Here is a 23,407-nt window from a genome sequence, read left to right as displayed (position 1 = left end):
TATCTAGGTACATGTAAAATATCGTCCAGGCGGCTTTGCATATTAGGCTAGTTTTAAAAACTTGCGTTTTAAGCCCGGGGTGTGTATCGTTCACCAGGCTGTGTTGCTGAACATAATCGGAAGGTTATGGTTAAAATTACACACGCATATAGTCTACATAAAAACGCCAATGTCCACGAAAAGTAATGAAATGTAGTTAAAGTGGGAATTTTAAAGCCGGATCAGTTTTCTTTTAATTTAAAGACATCATCGGAACGGTGCTTTTAAAGGAGCTAAATCACTATTCTTTGACTGCTAGAAATGGACACAAATTGGTTGCAACGCATATAATAATGTATTATGAATGTATATAACCGATTTACATTCAATCGTTTCTGTGTTTCCTGTAATTTCTAATCAGTCCGGCGAAATACGCGAAGAGTGCAAATTGAATGGCAGTCTTTGTTGTCTGGTTATTCCAGTCTAGTCCGGTAGTCTTCCCTTGTGGGATTTTAGCCTCGTTCATTAGTCGTGTCATTACAAATGGCGCGCGGAAGCATTCTGGCACGCGATTCGTATGCAAAGTTTAAATTTTTTATTGCGTCTTAAATATTGGAAACCAGAAGCGCATCTTTTCACGGTAAGATAACAACATCAATGTTGATTTAAAATGACCAATAAGTCGTGTTTGCAATGTCGAAGACTGTGAATGGTACCGAGTTAAAGACTTGGCTACTTTAAAGTAGTTTATTTGAACCACCTTTGCGTTCAGATTGCTTAACGATCGCCCACAATTTTTTTTTACTTTTTTAATTTTAGCACACTTGAATTGACATGATGCTACGTACATATCAGTATTCCAACTTTAAAAATGTTAAGTAATATTAAAATATTTATAGTAAAGTTAAACATCTGTAACTTGTTATACTAAATGATAGGACTAAGCAATTTATAAAATCAGTCAATCGTAATTATTTAGGAATTCAACCAGTAGTTATAACTTCACGCCAGCTTAAACATATTATAATCTGTCTGGATTGTTTATATGATCTAACACGTATAACATATAATCTTATTAATACCATGGCATTAGAAAGTATATAAGTGTCATTTGAATAATGACAGATCGTTAGAATTCTACAAATTTTATATGTATGATGATTTCACAATAGGTAACTTGTACTTTTTAAGACAAATCACCCCCAGCCATCAGTGTACTGCTGGTTTCTAATTTTACGTATTAAAGTAGAGATTGTTTCAATCATGGCCAGGATATTGATGCGGAGGAAGGCTATAAGATAGGCTTTAAACCCCATATAGATTGGTTAGCGGATTTAAGTGATTCCAATACTTCAGCGCTATAAATGTGAATCGAATACCGTCAGTGCTACAAACCTGTCTGTGTAATCGACAGTTGATAGTGTAGAAACACGGCGAGCGGGTTAAGTTTTATTCTATCGAACTGCCAGTGGAAACACAAATAATGATAGAGATGCGAGAAGTCAGAAAAGAGTTGTACCGCCTACAACATGCTTATATTGCCATTATATAGCGCCGATACCTCAAATAAATGCTCGTGCTTTGGAATACCTACTAACAGAACACACGAATAAGAGCGTATACAGTGAGCATGTTTTTGTGCATAAAGGCCAGTGTTTTAGTGCTAAAGATGACGGGACTAATGGAGATGTAAACACGACAATCCTGGAACAAAAAGTTTATAAGTTTAAAATAGTTTCTAGAACTTTGGCGCCAACAATTATAATAAGGATAGCTTTAGAATAGCGGTAAATTGAATCTATAAAGTAGGTAATTTATCTTTTTATTATCTTTATATTTTTTCCATCGGCTGTATTTGTTCAAAAACTTATAGCGATAACATTCGTTTAAAAAAGAATATATTACAGGGCCATCATTTCAGATGGTAAGAACAAAATGTTAAAGTTATTAAATAATTTATTATTTAGGTATATAAAGGAGCTAAACCTCTAACTCAAAATTTGAAATTTAAAACACGGATTAGAATTCAGTATTATAAATAGTTCATTTTAATCAATATTGATGTTGTTATCTTACACAAAACATATTGGGGCCAATATTTAAGACACAATTGACATTTTTAAATCAGAACAAGACGCTGTGTACTCTATGGTTTCTAGTGTCATTTGTAAAGAAAAAAGCATACCCTACAATGCGGAATTAATAAATAATGGTTGATTTTTATATACTCAAATAACATTGATATAAGCTTTTAGATCCATTTTCGTCTATTTCAATGTTTGCCTTGTAACGTTATTAAACCTTTAGGAATATTAATTACGGATCATCTAGTTAATGACAAGCTTTTATTATTCAAAAACATTCCCTCACACAATATCCATAGCGAAATCCATAACAGAAAAGTCAAACTATCACTGAAAAAACAACGATAGCGGGATCGTGTCCCCAAATAGACAGTAAAGAAAATTTTAGAAGCCGGACTTAAAGATACCACTAATTTATCAAAGCTGGGATAGATATTGTTTCAAGTTAACGTTAGTAGCGTCGACAAGATGAATATAACACGGTTCCATGCCAACTTTTTATACCAATGAATTAACCCATTCGTTTTAATCAGTGTGTTGACACGTTGTATCTAATCGTATATTGAGCAAACACTTCAGACGGTTTTTATTGCTTATTATTTACCTATTGATTTGTTTTGTCTTCTTGTTTATTTATGGTTTCTCCACTTGATTCAGATTCAAGATGCTTAGGTTTCAGCAAAACGTTAATTAAAGAGGATACCAGATGCCTTCTTTGCAGGGGAAAGATGCTTTTTGTATTTAGAACATAATAAATGTAATGAAAGGGGCTTCATCATCTTTCTATTTGGAGTGTGATAATGCTAGGTTCCCACTATCACGAGTGGTTTTAATGTGGTAACGTGGACAAATCGGGTCTTATCATATACATGTATTGAGGTCATTCGTAGCAATGGTGTTGATCGTATCGAAACGTATCCGAACGTATCTACACGTACCGGATCGTGGACTCAATAGGAACAATCCTATCGTAACACATCTCACGATAGTGGGAACCTAGCATAAGATATAAAGATTGGAAACAAACCATTTGATTCGAGACATTTTTAAGAAAAATTAAAAACAAATAATTCATCCAATCCCCTCCAGCAAAATGTATATTTATATTGTCTTTTATCAGTAACCCTCCAATAAGATGTAGTAATAATACTGTCTTTTATCAGTATTGGTATAGGTATACTAATACACTCCATTGGGTTTTAATCGCTATTTTTTTTTCTTCTGGGATTTACCCTCCGAAAACACCGGACAAAATTTCACAATTATTTAATTGAAATAAGTATTATTAGCAACTATGTTATAATTCGGTTCATTTGTGCTGAAGTGATATTTGTGAGATGTCGTGTCACCCTAATGCACATTAAAGCCATATGTTTATTTTCTCACATTTTCTGTCAGTATATTTCACAATTTTCTAATAACAGTTAACAGACTATATTATCAACACATTTTACATGTTCGTTCAGGCCACGATTAGTTGGTTAATCAACCCAGATCAGTACCAAATGAAATGGGGTTTAACGTCCTACTGTTCTGCTCCGAACTGGGCTAATGAAGACGGTGTGCTATGAGGGACATTTTGCCCGGACAGCGGCACTACGGCCTACTCTTATATCGAATTCCAACTGTCAAGGGATTTTTTACGTGCACGCCAATGTGTACACGGGACCTCGGTTTTTCGTACCATCCGAACGACTAGACAGCTGTCCTTGGGGATACACAATTGCCCATAATTTACCATTGACGTCATAGCCGAATTTTTCGCTGTCTAAGTTGGATGGGAAGATTTTAAAACAAATATCCGTAAATCGGCTAGCTTTGATAAACAATTTACCTTGTTGGAACATAAAAGTAGGACGTTAAACCTCATTTCATTTCATTTGACTTGTCGTTTAGCATGCTCTGACAGAGCCCGAAATATTCAAAGGCCGATTCTGCCTAGACTTTGTGTTCAAGTCCTCCTGGCATGTATACAAAGCAAAATATGCAACAGTCTACTGGTTAAACTCTATAAGAATTGTCCACACTTTGATGATAAAATCGGTACATACTGCGTTTTCAATTTTACTTGATTTGGGCCACGACGGTGTGGGGTGTTGTTTTGGGTGAGGGGGGGGGGGGGGTGGTAGCATATAGTTATTGTTGTCATTACTACATTGTGGCATCGTCTTTGAGTGGTATTTAGCCATTGACACGCGTAATAAGCACAAAAACATAAAATGGAACACAAAAACACAAAATCATGGAACACAATTAATATTTTAATTAAAGCTTTAATGAAAATAGTAATTGTGTTCCATATTATGTTTTTGTATTTATTACATTATATGTTTATTTATGTTTTTATCAATCTGATTTCTGTTCTGTGAGATATGTACTTTTTTCACATCAAAAATAATTTCTTTATATAAATTTTAATATGCTGTGGACTATTCTTATTCTATATCGTTACTCAAAACCACTGCTTTGAAGTAAATTTTACGATCATGAATATTTGAAGGTTTGATTAAAGTCCCGGCATGATATAATGTAGGTTAAAAAAGAAAAGAAAATACTTTATTCAAACACATTTTGGTCGAATACTTTTCTGTTCTTCAATTTGGTTAATTCTGGCTTACGTAAGAAACATTTTAAAGTTTACATTGGTCAATATTGATTTCATACAAGATTATATATGTATATAAGATGACAGACGGCCTGGTAAGGGAAACGTGTAGTAGTTCGAATTGGACGAAAACCCGAGGTACCGTGTACGCATTGACGTGTACGTAAAAACTATTCTTTGGCAGTTTGAATTTCCATAACAAAAAAAGTAGACCGTAGGGCAAAATTTCCCTTTTAGCACACTGTATTAGCCCAATCGGAGCAGAACAGTGGGACGTTAAGTTCCATTTCATTGCATTTCGTGTATAAGACAAATAAATAAATAATAATTCTGACATTTTTGTCGTGTCAGCCAGTCCATTCTACATGCACGACCTTTGTCCTCGATTGTGCTTAATTATATAATTAAGATATTTGAGATTTGAGATATTGAATGATGTGGACTAGGGCCTTTAAGAATCTTTGATAGAAGGTTTCACCTCATCACAAGCAGCGAGCAAATTCCAGCTAACTATCAGTGCGAACACCTGAAGCGGTTATCGAGGGTACAAACACCCGGGTGTCTCGAATATGGAAAGAAAACATCCCACGCCCAATAAGCAGTATCATATTTATTGTTGTTAATATTAATTAAATAAATAAGATTCTCCGGCTTCCCAATAGTAAATAATAATAGTAAATAACTTCGCGGTGTTATTGAGTATATCCAACTAGTAAAATCATGCGAGTTAAATGGCTCTATTAACTGTTTTTTTAATCTTCTTTATCAGCCACTGAGAAATTATATTTCAAATGTGAGCACATGTGCTACTTGTATATGCACTTGTCGAATGCACAACACAGTCTGTATTCGTTCGCTTAAAGTATAGCAAATATTGTTATTAATCTATAAAAACGAATCACGCCCTTGCATATACTCGTTGCTACTTCAATGAATCCGTCATACTTCTTGGCTTGTACAAGGATCACAAGGAAATGTTCTTTTTGGCGTTCCGTAGAAAATTGAATCCAAGAGATGGGCAAGGAAATGTGTATCTTTAACGGATTTATGAGACGATCATTTCCATTCAGGAATATTGTGAAGTGCATAACGTGTTGTTACTGGTGATTTGTCGCGAATTTACTACTTTCATTTTCAATTTAGAATGGTCGCCATATTGAAAAAATAGTTAACTGATAAATTATGCGGTTTTAATCCGTTTCATACACACAAAGACTAAATAAACATGTCCATTTTCATTACTTTGAATAAATTCTTTTCAAATGTATACTTAGTGTTTTCGACTAACATCGTCCAAATGGGAATCAAAATGTCGGTCAACTATAGTTTCGTGTCTGTTCTCAGGTGGAGCTAATTGTATACAGACAGCACATGTTTCGTATGTTGCTGGTGGTGGAGATGTTATTAAAGTGGTAACCTTGTTTTGAATTTAGTCCAAATGATCGTGTGTGTTTACTACACGAAGTAATGGGTATATCGTGACCCCCTCCCTTTGGGGCATCTTCTTTCATATTTATTAGAAAACTATAGACAAGATCAAAATTACGACTGAACTTTGTAGAAATATAGCGGCATTGTTTTCCACAGTGACCTTTACGTTTGGATAGGTAATAAAGTAAAATAGTATATTTAACATATGTGATGGAAGAGATATCATCTTCTCGCCAAGCTATGTTCCTATTTATCATGTCTCGGTTACGCCTAGTCTACAATTAAACATGTCCCACGGGAACATGAGATGTATACCAACGTTAGACCATCTCATGTATGTTTTCCCCGTGCTAGCACAAGAGTCCATATCTTTCAGAAATGAAATACGTTTAGGTTAATGTGTCTTAGCAGTGGCGCTACGGTCAATTCTTACTTCGGGTTTGCGTCCCATCTAACAATTAATTTCCAGGACTTTCTAGGCCAACACTGGAGTCGAATGAGCGGAGTCATACCTAGCGAGCCCACCGCCCCACTTTAAGTTTGAAGAAATACGCGGCTTCATTGTTTCCTAATGCACAATTAAAAAACATTTCTTAATCTACAGTACTTCTTAGCTGACACGAACTTATCAGTAGATCCGACAACGCAATCGTTAAAAGGTTTCAGCATTTGATAATTCATAAGTGTATTTCTTAGCCAACAGAACCTCAATCTTGAATTAAAGAAATGACTATCACTGCCTACTCCTTTAACAGACTGGCGATAATAATCTGGAACTATGATTGGCTAAGTAGTAGATGCTTCATATTGAGTGCACGCATTTCAAATACTTCTGTTTGATGGTGATGTTATCAAAACCTGTAAATTAAGTGAGGGCACATGGTACTTTACATGCTGTTGGAGTTAAATCGATTTCTTATTGAGAATCCGATGAAAACAAGGAAGAGCATACGTACTTTTTCCTGAATACAAATCAGTTAATCTACGAACGAAATGCTATTGAAGTAACTAACAGCTTTGATGTCATCATGAATTAAGTTTTTATCCTATTTTTGTTTCCCTATATATTCGTTCTATCGTGATAATTGTAACCAATCAAATTACGCTCAAGGGCGTTATCTAACTTTTTAATGAAGTGGTCCTTATGCCTTTTGTTGATTTGTCCAAGAAAGCGTATGACGTCGTTATCCAAAAAATGACATATGTCATTTGCATACAGCTATTCCAGATAAAAAAAACCTTTACACTGAAGACATGATATCAATCGGTACCGTGTGGAATTGTACCTAAATTGTTTTCAGCGTACTATATTTTCATCACAATGTTGTGGCATCATATAAAATACAGATGAAAGATTTCATGAAAGAAACTTTCCCATGAAGCGACGGCTAAGTTCAAGTACGGTGTCTAGTCGTTCGGATGGGACGAAAACCGAGGTCATGTGTACACTTTTGTGTACACATTAACAAACCCTTGACAGTCGGAATTCGATATAAGAGTTAGCGGTCTGAGTCCAAGCACCTCCCCCCTCACCCAACACACACACACATCCATGACACACTGTATGGCGTCCGCCCGTCTTCATTAGCGCATTCGGCGCAGAAAGCTAGGGCGCTATACTCAATTTCATTTCGATTCGTTTAATCTTTGAGAATTACTGAAAAAAAAATGATGGGACGGCAATATTAACGACATCCACCACAGACTGAATTAGCACAATAAGGCTCCAGTTTGATCTGTGTAACATTGAATTATTTGGATTTAAAATCGTATATGAAATGAAGAAATCACAATGTCAATTTTATTTATGGAATATAAATCTCCTTTGGACTTATTAGATGAGTTCAGGATATATGAGATGTATAAAATTCCACCCAAAAGGACTCATCAACAGACTTTGGCGCCAACGTAGTCGAATGTTATAGCACAATTAGTTCCTTTCTTGTATGTCATTATTAGCAGGAATACTGGAAGTTTTCTGGTTGTAAGTGATGATCGTTGCGGTATGTAGATTTATATACTTCTGGGGAAAAGATTCGAGAATGCTGTAGACAAAACGATCATGTGGGAGAAACATTAAAAATGAAAAGACGGGAAAATTCTAAATTGATAATGGTCAGAACATATCTTTAACAGCTGTTTACTGGACGTGTTGCCATAATTTATTTGTAGTGCCAAGACTTTCTTCAGATGGTATCAACCGTATACTTTTTTCAGTTTATAGCCGTTAGCAACTTGTAATTTACGTTACATATTCGTTCAGTGTTCTGTATTTCAGTCGATCTAAAGAGATTTAATGGTAATCCGCCCAATGCTAACCGTGGAACTGCAATGTTTCACAGCTTTTATTCACGAATAAGGAACCCCCCTTTTACACACATAGAATGCACCAAGTTGAATTCATCCAAATAAATTTTTGTTTGATCCTCTGAAAAAAGGAGAGTTTGGTGACCGGGTGGTCTAACGCATGCTCTTTACAGAGGTCTGATATTGAGCACAGTGGCATGGTTTGGATCTCCCAGGTGTACGTCACAAGGAGTAGGTTCGCCTGCTCAACCTGGTGGGTTTTCTCCGGGTCCTCCGTTAATGTTAGTTGGACATTAAATCTCTCTTTCTCTCTCTCTGCCCCCCCCCACCCTCTCCATCCTTCCTGCCCAAGACTACCAGAGTCCCTTTTAATCGCTTTCTCTGTTTCCCACGTCATCTTCAATAGCCCAGCATAACAGTAGAAGCGCATTTCATTTAATCATTTCATTTCAGTTTCTCGCGGTATCTAATAAAATATATTCATAATCTATTTATACAATTAGTAAAACAAGTAACGATAGTTTATACATTCACCCTATTGACCCTTTGGATGCAGAAAGCAGAAGGAAATGGTGGTCACGTAATCTAATCAACACGACCACCATGTTAACAATTTTACACAATATCTGTCATTTTACATCAATCTCTTTCGCTCGGGTAATTAGGGACGTGATCGGTTATCATAGAAGAACAGAGACAGCGTCAGCATTTTTAGGATGTTGGTGAACTAGATAAAGACAGACGCATCAAAATCAGTAACAAACGAGGTTGTATATTATACTTGCGAGAGGGGTTCACTAGTTCGCGGGTGCACTAGTCCGCCGCTATAAAAAAAATGCTATAAAAATGGATATCAATAAACCTAACCATAGCCCTAACCCTAACTCTAATAATAGATATCGGTGGATTTATGAACCCGCGTACTAGTGAGCATTCCCCATACTTGCAAACGTCTATAAATATGGATATCAATAAACCTAACCCTAACCCTAACCCTAATAATAGATATCGGTGGACTAATGAACATTCCCTATACTTGCAAACGTCTTAATACATGTGTTTGATTCGTCCATTGCAATTTGCGTTATCTATATATCCATTATGTCCTATTGTGTTTGGTTCATTTTTGTGCATGGGTGGTTATGCATATCTTTGTCGAGGCAAGATGCACCGGAATTTTTTAGTATATGATGCCGTCGGGGGTATTCGGGCCTTAATTTGAAACGTTGCTGACTACATATAACAATTATAATATGGTTACTATTAACCTTGAACGTATTTTTGCTTCATTAAAGCCGAGGCGAATAATGTCATGGTAATTAAGCAATTTGTGCCGGTTTATATATGTACTTATAATAGTAAGTGAAACAAAATACGATTTATAAACTCTTAAGTAATATAAGTTAGTATTCAAATAATAACATGTTTGTTAGGATTATTAATGATACATATAGCGGAATCTTTGATCTTCAAGCTCGTAGATTTACAACGGTTTAACGAGCTAAGAGCCTTGAAACTTGGATTCGCTTCTTGGGGTTTATACCATTTTGATGACTTCTTTATATCAAGTAAAGAACCATGTGTATAGACTTTCCTTGATGGAGTTATCTGTGATAAAAGATGTTGTTCTTATCGTAGGCCAGTACGAGTAATTAGATGTAAGATTTTTTATGGTGTCGATCATGAATGTTTTGGCTGTTTTTCATTCAGCCATTTCGAGAATCTAAATAATAACTACTGCTATATACGAAACATAAACTAATGCACTCAAGAGAGAACGACCTAGATGTTTACTAAATAAAGCCCATAAAATTCCATCGTAAAGATAAAAACATCAAAATAAGTCATAATGTGCAGTCAACAAATTATACTGTCGATATTTCAATAGACTTCAAACACCGTAACATTCCGTGATTCAACGGAATGTGGCAAGACATGCTGTGCTCATTCTACATGGATACAAATCTGCCGTGTGTCAGCATTACGTATTACTCTACATAAAATAACTGAGAATTCGCTTATTTTAATGTTTTTGCCTGCTTTGACAACTTGATTGCACTTCCTATTACCATCTTATCAAGGATGAAAGAGAGAAAGAGAGAGAAATGGGGTTTAAAGTCCACTCGACACAAACTAGGTCATTTCGGGACTAAAAGGATGAAAGAACATACTTGTAAACTGGCCATATTCGTCTTAATTATTAATCTTTCCTTTCGTCTCTGACTTCTTTTCGGTTCCGAAATTTTAGTCCGCCTATCTGGGGCTGTGACCCTATTCCTAACCCTTTTAGAAGACGGAACTTGTTAGAAGACTAAACTTGGATCCAATCTACCTTTTACCCCCCTGAAAAGGATGAGGGTTAGGGTTACTCATTTATATAAAGCGGCCATTGTGGACTCCGGATATTCCCGAACCACCCCAACCGGACTACAATTAGCATCTGCCAATAAAACGTGCGAATTGGGTGATTGAATGACAATATGGTACAGGTAATAGCCACGGCACTTTGTAACAGTTTGAAAAGGGTGTCTGAACACATCCTATCAACTGTTTAGTCAAGACTATTATTTCGCAACGTCAGGCATAGAACGTATGGATAGTTTGCAAAACTCGTTTCTTCTCCCAGTGGTTTGAAATGGTCGGTATTTTAAGTAAAGTTGATTATGAATCCCTATCAATATTCAGACGATTGGGTCAAGAAATATCCTATACTCGATTCTTCAGTTTAATTTCGAATGTTCAATGAATCAGATTTTAGCAGGTTTACAGACCCCGATTGTTCAACCCAGTGAGTAGTATACATTAAACCTTAAAATCGTTAGTGTATAATATTATGTTCAGATGTTTTCTTCTCGTCATCTCCAACCAATTTACATGTCAGCAATCAACTTAAATTCATGGGCGTTTTCGTTAAATATTTTTCCGTTTTTTATTTTCTTTTGAAATTCTTTTGAAATGTGTAGCTAATTGTTCAGGTGGTATTTTGAAATGTTTCGGTTGGATAGAGAGTTACAAAAAAGGTGGCCTTAAAGATGTATTATGTAAGAGCTAAATCTGCCTATTGCATGACTTTTTTTCGGCTTCAAATGTTGTATAAATTATTATTTACACATTTATTAACATGACAAGCCCATAACCAACTCGCTAGAACATCGGATGGCAGAGATTTAAATGGATTAGAACGCCCGCAAGATTTAAAATTTTAACGACAAACTGGATAATCGAAACTAAACTTAGTCTCGTTTGCTACGATAATAAACAACAATCAACGCTACATCTTCCAACACTCACAACATCGCTCAACATCAGTTAACTTGAATGAAATTTTCAATATATTCATTTTTTATTATCAACTATTATAAGAACGGACAGCTTTTTATCAAAATTTTACATAATGCATATTTAACCTTGACATTTATGCAAGTAAAATGTAGGCCAACAAAATATACAATACAGCACCTAACAGTATAATAGTAATACGTAGACAAATATACAATTAAATAATAAATATTTTATACGTCTTTATTATCCTAGTAGGTGCAGAAAAGTGCGACGTTAAACTTCATTTCATTCATTCATTGATTCCAAGACGTGTGCTAATAATAAACGGTTGGGGTTGGGGTTTTTTAAAGCCATTAAGGGTTACGTAAAACATGAAGTTATTCAGGGCTGTTTTAAATAGTATCCTTGTGAATAGGGCTATCAAACAGATACGTAACAAGGGAACCGCGCCAAACCGGGTCACGAGTCAAACAATAAGAGCTCAATGAACTCTGTGCCACCGATATTAACAAATGTAACCTTTTTTACTGATAGATATCCTACTTTACATAAATTGTGATATTTGAGATTGCAAAATGAGATAAGTAGAACCAATGATTTAACAGACTAGATAAAGACCGTAAGTAGTGATTATGTATGTATATTTACATAAGTAATCAACTAAACAACCGGTGATAAGCAATCACTTAATAAAAACAAATTATAGAGATTATTTTTATCATTACTGATGCTCCCGTAAGGTTGAGGGCAAAATAAACCGACAATATTATCATACTTATTTTTATATGTATAAAAGAGTAAGTTTATATATATATTCTGATATAGACCGATATTTGAAGATAATATTTTATTAATTCAAAATTCTTTACGGTTAAAGATAACGAAACGAATGACTGATTTTAGCGGATGGATATAATAATGGATTTGATTCTCTATCGTCCCATCGCTCAATCCATAACCTCAATTGTTAGGCTGGGTTGTGTTTTTGTGGTCAATCTGCTTTAGTATAATGACTATTTATAGTTAGGATTAAAAAATAAGTTTATTAACCTTATAGTCAGATTATAGAGTTTATATGATGCGTGATTTAATTACAGGTACAGGTGGTCATTCGTTGGTCATTTTGTTATTTTTCAGATACATAATCACGCATGATATAACATATATAATGATCCGCATAGCACACGATAATAACAACGACCACAAGTTTTTCGTCTATGTTGTTTTTTATTTCATACGTCTATTTTTCTAAAACCACAAAACATTCATATCATAGTGTGTTGACTGTAAAATTAAAAATAACTATTTTAACAGTGTACCACAGATGAAATAAATAGTGTGACCTACAACATAAGTGCATTATCTTGTTCACTATCATAAGACATGGAGAAAGGTACACGGTTATATAGTTTAATCCCGTATTATCTGGATTATGTTTTGGAGGGATATTAAGTATTATTAGAGCAACGACCCGAGCACACATGACAGTGCACAATAGGTAAAAAAAATTAATGTTATAAGATATAGTTCAAATGTTTTTGATTAATGTTTTTATTCATACTATTAGGGAACGGTATACGATATTGGAGCAAATCATTTCGATGCCAATATACAAGGGTAGTAATCCGTTGTAAGTGGTGCAGGACGGATGGCCTGACAAGGATAACTGTCTAGTCGTTCGGGTGGGACGAAGAACCGAGATTCCGTGTACACATTAGCGAGCATGTAAAAGAACCCCTGACTATTGGAAATCGGTATAAGCGTAGACCGTAGCGCCACTTTTCGGGCAAAATTTCCTTATAGCACACTACAGTGTAGGAAAGTGGGACGTTAAGCCCCGTAGCATTTCATTATACATTTACTATGTGTTTTTCTTTAAATGATCCAAGTGCCGTGATGACATGATAGGTATAGGTATAAAAATATTCATAGAGCTTTCTTTCCGACCATCTGAACAATATCATAAATAAGCATGCATTTCTTAATTCAAAGATCAAGGTATTGATATGAAGTTTAAAGACCTCCTACTTATCTAAAACGTTACGAATTATCACCTTTAACCTCTTCCTTAACCGTAAGACGGCCCAGCTGAATTCGGACACGGGGCTTTTGTAGGTACAAATGTTCACTGTATTTTTGACAATTACTCAGAGAATTCCGCATTTGCTTTGCCAATTTAAGAAACGTTTAACCATCTTTACCCAAAATATTAAAAAAAAAAAAAATGACGAAAGACACCTTTAGGGACGAGGCAAAGCCGCATAACTATAGCACATTTAGACCATGATAATAATAATTATTGATGGTAAATCAAATCAACTATTAATTACTGCATGAAGATATAATATATAGCCACCTGTAAAAATTGTTCTCTGCATTTTACATAAAACCAAGCATAATATTTAACCAAGCATGCATGGCATATAAACAACCATGATAACATCTCGTTAACAGATACATGAATAAATAAATGTAGCATTTTTAAACCTTTGATATTGTCATATGGTGTGATTAAACCTATGTGGTTATTTTCTGAATTATTGATGATATATTGTCTATATCAGATACATGGACTGGTTAACATAACATATATACAGGTTATACAGGTATAAGACATACCTTTAAGTGAGAACTTTAAAGGAGCTAAATCGCTAATATTTAGAACCTAGAAAATGACGCAAATGGATTGCAACGCATATAATAATGTAATCTGATTGTATATGAACTGATTAGCATTCAATTGTTTCCGTTTTGACTCTAATTTCAAATCAGTTAGGTCCAGCGAAATACGGCAGCTAAATCGCTAATATTTAGGACCTAGAAATTGACGCAAATGGATTGCAAGGCATATAATAACGTAATCTGATTGTATATGAACTGATTTGCATTCAATTGTTTCCGTTTTGACTCTAATTTCAAATCAGTTAGGTCCAGCGAAATACGGAATGAGTCTCGACCGAATAGAAATTTCTAGCGTCTGGTTATTCCAGTCAATTGCGCATGCTCTCCAGATAAGTTATGGCGTCGCCGTATGACATGAGTTGTGGAATATGTCTAGCCTCGCTCTTTCTGGTCACTTGTTACAAATGAAGATGAAACGCACTATGGTACACGATTCGTGTACCAATGGTAAAATGTATATTTTGTCTTAAATATTGGATATCAGAAGCCTACCTTGACAAATAATTCTTGTTTTCAACGTGTAAGACTTTGGATGATATTGAGCTAGAGACTTAGCTACTTTAATAGTTTTGACTCATCATTTGACCATAGGTGGCGATATTTATTTTTTACCAGAGAGAGAGAGAGAGAGAGAGAGAGAGAGTTCAACGTCTACTCGACACAAACTAGGTCATTTCGGGACTAACATATGGGTTAATTTTATTTCAAGAATTCGTTTGCGCGTAGGGCTCTTTAACAGGGGGAAAGCAGAGGACCCTGAGAAAACCCTACTCCTTAACACGTACAGATGGGGAATCTAAACCACGCCTCCTGACTCAATGACAGACTTTCTGATGCATCGCGCACGCGTTAACCATTCGCCCCCCCCCTTTTTTTTACTATTTTTCTACGGGAACCTATCGTTTTTAGTAGCGCTTTCGCCACTCTCCTTTGGCTCCTTGAGTATCACTTAGATATTGAATGCATTTTCAGGTTGTTTTGGTTTTTTTTAAATAAGTGTAGGTGACCAGTATCCGTCAAATACATACAGTTAACTTTGCATTTTCAATAGCTGTGTAATGGTCTACCTATTTTTAAAATCTTCCGTTTATGGTTTTTCCCAGTTATAACATGTGTATGCCACAGAGCGTCTTTAAAACTGCCAATCACATAGCACACAAACTTGAGAGTCATTAACGACACCTGCAAATCTGTAGATAGTGGCTTTGTAACAACATGTTTTCTGTTTGACATCTCCGTGACAATAGAGTCTTTGATGATCGACACCCTTGTTAGACATAGTGGACCACCGGATTCCCTCTACTCCCCTTAGAAATGACTTTCTTATAATAGGAAGTGCATTTTCTTTGGTTTATATGCCAACGCCATCAACTAATAAATTATACCACTTCTGTCCCAGTTATCCTTAAATGCGGAATATCCCAGACTCAGATCTAGTTGTTATTGCTGTTATTGTTGTTGTTGTTGCTATTCTCGTCGTTGTTGGTAATACCAGGGGCGAGCTGGATTGAGATGGGTGCGGGAAAGGTGAATCAAGCTAGTTTCGTTTTCTCGTCATATCAAGTATATGGGGGCCCAAGAAACCAATTGTCCCAAGCCGAGCTACCCTTGGTAGTACACTGGTTTCCGTTTCCTGGGCGTATTGTACAACACCCTTGTATCTTTCAGAACTACTAACTCTATACCAGCCATTTATATTTTGATCAAATTGAATTGTAACCTAGTCAGATGTTTAAAATTAGAGTGATGCAGGGATTTAGTTGTTCCTTCCCATTCGGAAGAGTATGGTATGACTTTAATCAGTAGGGTTTTAGATCACCGCTATCTCACTTCTATTTCCAGAGTGGAATCTCGGTTCCTATAGGCCACTATTGTCTGGAGTTTTAAATCTGGGAACTGTATATTCTTTAATATAGTTTTTGAACGAAAACCAGATAAGAATTGTATGTTCTACAAACGATTCTCGCCTACTTCAATAGATAAATTAGCATGAAAGATATTGCGTGAGACTGTGTGTTTAATGATAAAAGATAATAGATAATAACCTATAGTTACTACTGATAAACTATTAAAGTAGAACATTTAAACGCCTCGTTTCTCAAACTAACAATTAATATAAGTTTTAAAAAATACATAAATGGATATTATAAAACATATAGGCCATTTACCTTTGATAATAAAGTATAAGGTCCACAGCTAACTACTAAATAGCAAATAGTGTAAATTGGCATTCCTGGTATTTAAGGCTGGTCCGTTCTTATAGTTGTAGAGATTTCCATTTGATTCTGAAAACTTTACCATACAGGAATTGTTTTTATTTCCCTTTGTAAAGTATAATGTGCATTCGGCGACCAACTCAGAAATATCGAAAATTGGTAGCCTCATTTTTTTTTTTAAATTGGAATTTTGTTTCAGAAATTTGTACTAATGTACATCGTTATGTAACAAATTAGTTGTATATTGCCATAATCCCCTTGTCCGTCCGTCTACAAGTAACATTTATCATCCGATCTCTTTTAAAAATATGTATATGCGACGCCCTTGTCCTCTTAGTAGAATCTTGTGAACGTTCTGAAGGCAAAGGTTATCATCTGTTTGAAATTTATTTGGACAGTGGTGTTTCGGCCCCCGCTTCAACTGTCAAGGGTTATTTTGCGTGCAGGGGACCCCGGGGTTTCCGCCCCATCCTCCTGCACCACCAACAAGAGGAAATCGTGCCAGATAATCCCGAAGAACCCTTTTACTGAACCCTGGATATCCTTGTGAGCGAGCGATAGCCATATTCGCAGAGTAGAGCCAACGCGACTCCGCAGTCTAATAAAACTCCCAGTTATTAACCAAGGGATCACCTCAGACCTAGATCTGTTCGTTAGCGAAATTGTGAAATCCGATTTGGTAATGATACATTATAATCTGTATATACTTTCAAACATAAACAAATAACTAGATTTATATTTGTAGGGTGACCTTTTAATATAGATTATAAGTTAGAAAATACTATCAACTAAGGTTTTAATCTATTAGTTTAGAAGAATAATAAGACTTATTAATTATGAAAGTTTTGGCTGGACATGCGTGGTAGAGTACATTAAAACGGACTATTTCATGTAAATACTACTTTACTTCTTTTGACTCAGTTTTCTACTTTATTCATACTACTAGCCACAGATGGCATATTCCTGAAGCAGTTGCCCGAGAAATCCCTCTCTGGCCATTGCTGGATTGGCTTCTGGTACTTAAGCTTTTGAGGGAGTGTGTCCATTCTTCCCGTTCAATCAAACCTATCCCAAGTACAGCAACATGACAGCCCTTCGTTTAATCTGGGGTTTTCCCTAAAACTTTGGACAGTGATTTAAGGTATTAAAAGCGGTGAAAATATTGTTCGTCTCCAAATAGTATTGTTTACATTGTATTCGTTTTGATAGCCTCGTTTGTCACGCAATTAGTTTTCTGCAATATTCTGCTATGCACTGGTTAATTGGGCATAATAAAATCGTGAGTCATGACGTAACGTTATGTAAACATATTTGGTCCAATTTGGAGCTCTGTTTAAAGCGTAATGATATTGTTACACAGTTAGCTATTGGTTGTTAATCGGGCTATTGACCATTCATAATTCGGAACAGAAATTTGCTTCCTTTACAGCAGTGTTAAGTGGGATTAGGTATAATCAAACGAAACACCGCGAGTAGTTTGCCCAGATGGCGGCTTTAAAGAAATATATAATAATTGCAAATGATCAGAATAAGGGTGAAAGTCATAAGCTTATGTAATAATAAGCAATGATCATAACACCATTGCCTGTGGGACACCTTTTTTTTATTTTTGTACTTAAACTAATTGTATAAAATACATTCAAATGGCGCAGTTGGGCTGTCAATCTTTGGGATTATTTTATCATATCCACGAAGACCATGAAAATTTATCATTGGTTGTTTTTGTTGTGTTTATTTTAATATTTGTTGTGCATCGCTTAGTTTAGAAAAAAGGCACCCACCATTATTCTTGGTATTAACTGTGTTGCTTTACACTTTGGTGTTGCTATGACTAATAACCATCGATGAGGATAGTTTAGGACCATACAATTGATTTAGATCAGTAATAATAATGTGTTTGTACATCAATGATAATTGTTGTTTGTCTCGACTGAACAGATTCAACCCAGAGATGCGTATATTAAACAAAAAAATGCACTTAAAACATTTCTTAAGTCTCTGAGTTTATCATCGGTACTGGCAACGTTCGCTTCGGCCCAATAAGATGTCAAATCAAAAAGTAAAACAGGCCTTCGCTTTTTACAATAACAACAAATAATATAATGCACCAAGATCTAGTACAAAACAGCTCTTTTAGAAATCCCAGTAATTGGTGTCACGGAAAGAGTAAGCTGTCATGTCTCGTGTACGACATCCACCATATCTTATCAAACCCGAAATGAACCTAATTTTATAAAGGAAACAATTTCCCACATGTCGCAATTAAGTTGGGCAGTCATAAGATACGTGTATAGAAAAAAGTAAAGTATACGAAATCCCTGGTCTCTGGAGAAGAGTTAACATTTTAGTTTTGTTCACTTTGTACATTGGATTACTTTTGTTCAGTTCTTCCATTTTTGTTTCATTTATTTTCTTAACTTAAAGTTTTTGTCTTTGTAATAATCCTAAACAAAGAGTTTTTTATAACATAAAGTTGTTTATTATTTTCATATTACTGGTATGCTATGTTATTATAAATATTGACATGTTGGTTAATTTGACAGGTTATAATAACAAGAAAGTGTCAAACATCTCACTAACAAACTGTAATTATACTAGACTAGAAATTGATCTCCATAGTGACAAGCAATAACTATAATAAGCAATTTCCATTGGTGCAATATCTTTATCACTACATGCTTTGTCTGTTAGGTGGATAAGGTGCATTATGCAATATAATACAGGATAAAGGTAATTGGTTTCATTGTCCATTTAGTCGACAAAGCAATAACCTAATATATCTTATTTTTAACTATATTATATTCTGAGCTTTCTTGGCTGACTAAATGTAATAACAAACACAAATCTCAAAACAATGCTTCTAATAATTGCTACATTTTCTGATTACAAAAGGCAGTGCCGGATTTACAATGGAGAGGGGCCCTCTGCTATTTCACTGATGAGGTCCCTCCCACCCTAGAGGAAGATGAAAGTGTGTTTTTGACACAAATGAGTAAAGTCGAGGATGATGCCGGATGCTTAAGTCTACAATGTGTTTAAGAAACGCTTATGACACAAATAGTATACACCTTGACCCGAGGCCCAATATCTTGAGGCCCTAGCCTGCCAAACCTGTAGGTAAATCCGGCACTGACAAATGCATTCGGCAAACCTTGGAGGGCATGATGAATTCAGCCATTGGCACTACTTTAGTACTTTCAAGTTGCCGGATTAAAAATGGTGGCGCCCATGAAGACGCCTGTGACGAGTGTTTTATTTCAAGAAATGGTATAGTGTTCGTTATGTACTGGGCAGTTTTTCTTACAAGGACAACTTTGCAATGAAAACTCTACATAATTTTCGAACGATGCCATTTTGAGAACTTCTTTCTAAAAGTGGCAAGTTTTCCTAATACGTAAACCGGTAACCGCATCACAGTTGTATGAGTGTAGCTACATATCACTTACCATCATACAGCCGAGGTTAGATGTAGTTTACCTGACACTACCGAGGTTTGCCGAATGTGGCAAAGAGGCATCTGAACTATACTATTCAAAAAAAGTAGGGGATATTTGATTTTTAAGTGTTATTAAAGTCACCTAATAGAACTGACGAAGAAAGAAATGACAAAATGAAATGAAGTTCACATTCATCGATTTATTCCAAATGACCGTTAGACTAAGTAAGGCACAGACTGACCATTATAAGGGTAAAATGATACCCGGGGTCAAACAGCAAAGTTACCACAGCATCACAACCAAGTCAGTAACGGGTAAATCCTCCTCTGTTTGCCAAACAAGCATTGATCCGACGTGGCATACTCCTAATGAGACGTCTAAGGTCATTTTGGTCCAGATTGTCCCATTCCTGTTGCAACGCAGCAGCAAGTTCTTGGACATTGGCAGGACGTTGTTGACGTTGACGTAACCTCTGTCCAAGCATGTCCCAGACATGCCCGAAGGGGGAGGTAACCTGTAACGATCCTGGCCCTGTGACATCTTGCGTTGTCATCCTGGAAGATGAAACGGCGGCCATGACGTCGTGCGAACGGCACAACATGGACTGCCAAGATGTTGTCCCGGTAGTACTGGCCTGTAACACGCCCTGCAACAACATGTAAAGCCGTTCTTCCAGCAACAGTGATGCCTCCCCACACCATAACAGAACCACCCCCAAATCGATCATGTCTGATGACGTTAACGTCTTGGAAGCGCTCGTTTCGACGACGCCACACCCTCCTACGTCTGCCCAAAAAATCAACAGTGAACCTTGACTCATCTGAAAACATCACATTGCTCCAGCGTCGATTATCCCAGTGTTGACGATCCCTACACCAACGACGTCTTGCCTGAATGTGATGATCTCTCAAACAAGGGATCACGCGAGGACGTCGGGCGCGAAGGTGACCCCTATGCAGTCGATTCCGAATCGTCTGGCCACTTACTCTCACACCAGTGTCTGTTTGAAGACGAGCGCTGATCTGATTTGCTGTGATGACACGATTTCTCAAGGCCAAGGTACGCATAAATCGATCCTGGGCTTGAGTTGTCGCCCTTGGTCGACCTGAGCGTGGTCTGTCCTGTACAGATTTAGTATCACGGTATCTGGACCATAGCCTGCTTATGACAGACTGAGAAACATTCATCGTCCGCGCCACAACCGCCTGTGTTGTGCCGATCTGTAGCATGCCAAGGGCACGTAACCTTTCATTTTGGGTAAGCCGACGCATATCAAAATTCGTTTTCTGGTCACTAAAACAATTAAACTGATGTTTCCACCCTGGAATTCAATGCCACAATGACTGTAACATTCAAAGTCAGAGTCGTGCAAATTTTGGGTTGGACCCCCATGATGATCCCAAGCATCACCTGCATTCCATGCGGTAGCTATTGGTGCGTTTGGGCGTCACATGTAACTGGAAATGTTTCTTCTGTTAGGTTCTATAGTGACTTTTTTCGTAGTCATTTGCATATTTTAGTATTATGCCCCCAAAATCAAATATCCCCTACTTTTTTTAATAGTATATTTAGCTATACATATGGAGTGGTATTAGTATATTATCCTTAATCGTAAAAATCGTAGTGGATTGGTATGGTTAATTTTATTGCGTGTATTATGCAAAGTAATGACTAAATCTCCACGGTTAAGATGTATTTAAATATGTGTTGCCTTTTAAAGTTCGTGTGCTAATTGTTTTGGGTAATGAAATTGCGATTTGCTAATATCATAAAAGATCTTTAATCAGAAGCTTTTCAAATCGACCGGGCAAAGTTTCTAGTTATTAACATCAATATTTTCACTTCACTCAATTTAACACGACACTAAACTTTTTCGAGACGGACCAAAATAGATATATGATATGATATGCTGTGACATATCCATAAAATCACTGATCAGCTATATTTTAAAACTGTCTCTAAAAGGTTCTTGGTTGAAAGCAATCCTTTCAGACATAAAATTATATTGGTTTCACATACAAACACGTCAAGTTTGCAGTAATCTGGAAAGTTGAGTGTAGTAGGAATTATAGATGTTTTAATTTGACATTATATCGTCGTCTTAAACATCTTAATAGAACACACGATTACAATGCAAACTTCCACTGGAAGATAGATGATTAATACTCGATCTAACAAACTAACAAATTTTTAAAAAATTTATCATCTTTAAATGTTTGAGCTAGTATTCCCACCATAGCTTCGCATGGTTTAAATCTTTTGTTAAGGACAATATGAGTATGTATAAAACAAAACCTCAAAATGATATTTTACTGCTTATTTGTCATGAGTGCCTTAAAGATATTTTTTTAAAAAGGTGACACCCCAATAAGTAAAGAAATACATGAATATGCGGACAGCGTGTTTCTACTTGATTGGGAAATACAGAAAGCGGTAGAATTGAAACAATTACGCCATTAACTTAAAATGAAATGGGGATTAAAGTCCTATGCCATTCTGCACCAACTGGGATAATGAATCTGGCATTCGGTGTGCAGTGTGCTATGATGGAAATTTTGCCCTGAAAGCGATGCTACGTCCTATAATGTTATTTCAACTCCCAACTATCAACGTGTAATCTACACGGAACTTCAGCCTTTTCTTCCCATCGGAACGACTTTGTTTTGTACCACTTCTGTGCTTGTGATTTCTGTATCAGTGATGAACATTTGTGATAAAACGAAATCTTAATTTTTTTAGATATTCAGTTTGTTATAATGCAATGTATATCAGCGAACATGTTGAAGTGCACTGTTAATGAATACTCTTACCTGGGAAAATATTATTGTATATAGGAAGAAAGACTTTTAAGATATAATATGCTGTGTTGTAGCTTTACCGATACAAAGAAACCATCAGCAAAAACAACAGCTGCTGACTATAGTAATGTATGTTCTTTGTGTCTGGCCAGCTATAACATTATAATAAAATAATTATACATCCATAAATAAGTAAAACTGACGCGTGGTTTACACATTTGCTATGATTCTTCGTGGCTTTATAACCTGTCTACTAGGATGTCTGGGAAATGGATGGTCGAGTGGTATAACGAATGCTCATAGAGTCTGTCACTTAGTCAAGGTAATAAGAGTTGGGACGACTGTCCAAAATTGTGGGGTTTCCTCTGAGTACCCCCCCCCCCCCCCAGCACACACATACGGAAGCGAACTATTTTGATTTGATAAAATTATACCGTGTGTTTGTCCTCATTAGACGTTAACCTCCCCTCCCTCCCTCCTCCATCTCTTCCTATCCGGGGGTCACGGTGGCTATGGGGCTATGTGGTTATGTTGAGGACGGGTGTTCGATCCCTACATTGGCCAAGAAAGTTAACCCAGATTTTCC

At 36.2% G+C, this 23,407-nt stretch overlaps 1 protein-coding gene across 3 annotated transcripts in view; it reads left to right on the top strand.

Annotated features, from left to right (window-relative positions):
- Positions 1-1,386: 1,386 nt before the first annotated feature.
- Positions 1,387-23,407, top strand: part of LOC126816372 (octopamine receptor 1) — a 37,512-nt gene continuing 15,491 nt past the window's right edge. The window contains exon 1 of one of the 3 annotated variants that reach the window (XM_050542822.2): positions 1,387-1,784. The gene's annotated coding sequence lies outside the window, so the exon portion shown is untranslated. Of the gene's footprint in view, positions 1,789-13,070; positions 13,187-23,407 lie in introns of those variants that run through there. The other 2 variants (XM_050542825.2, XM_050542824.2) reach the window with 2 other exon arrangements.

The sequence above is a fragment of the Patella vulgata genome, chromosome 3 (genome assembly GCF_932274485.2).
Source record: "Patella vulgata chromosome 3, xgPatVulg1.2, whole genome shotgun sequence".
Classification (NCBI taxonomy): Eukaryota; Metazoa; Mollusca; class Gastropoda; family Patellidae; genus Patella; species Patella vulgata.
The sequence above is the reverse complement of the archived record's forward strand: the minus strand, read 5'-3'. Positions and strand labels throughout refer to the sequence as shown.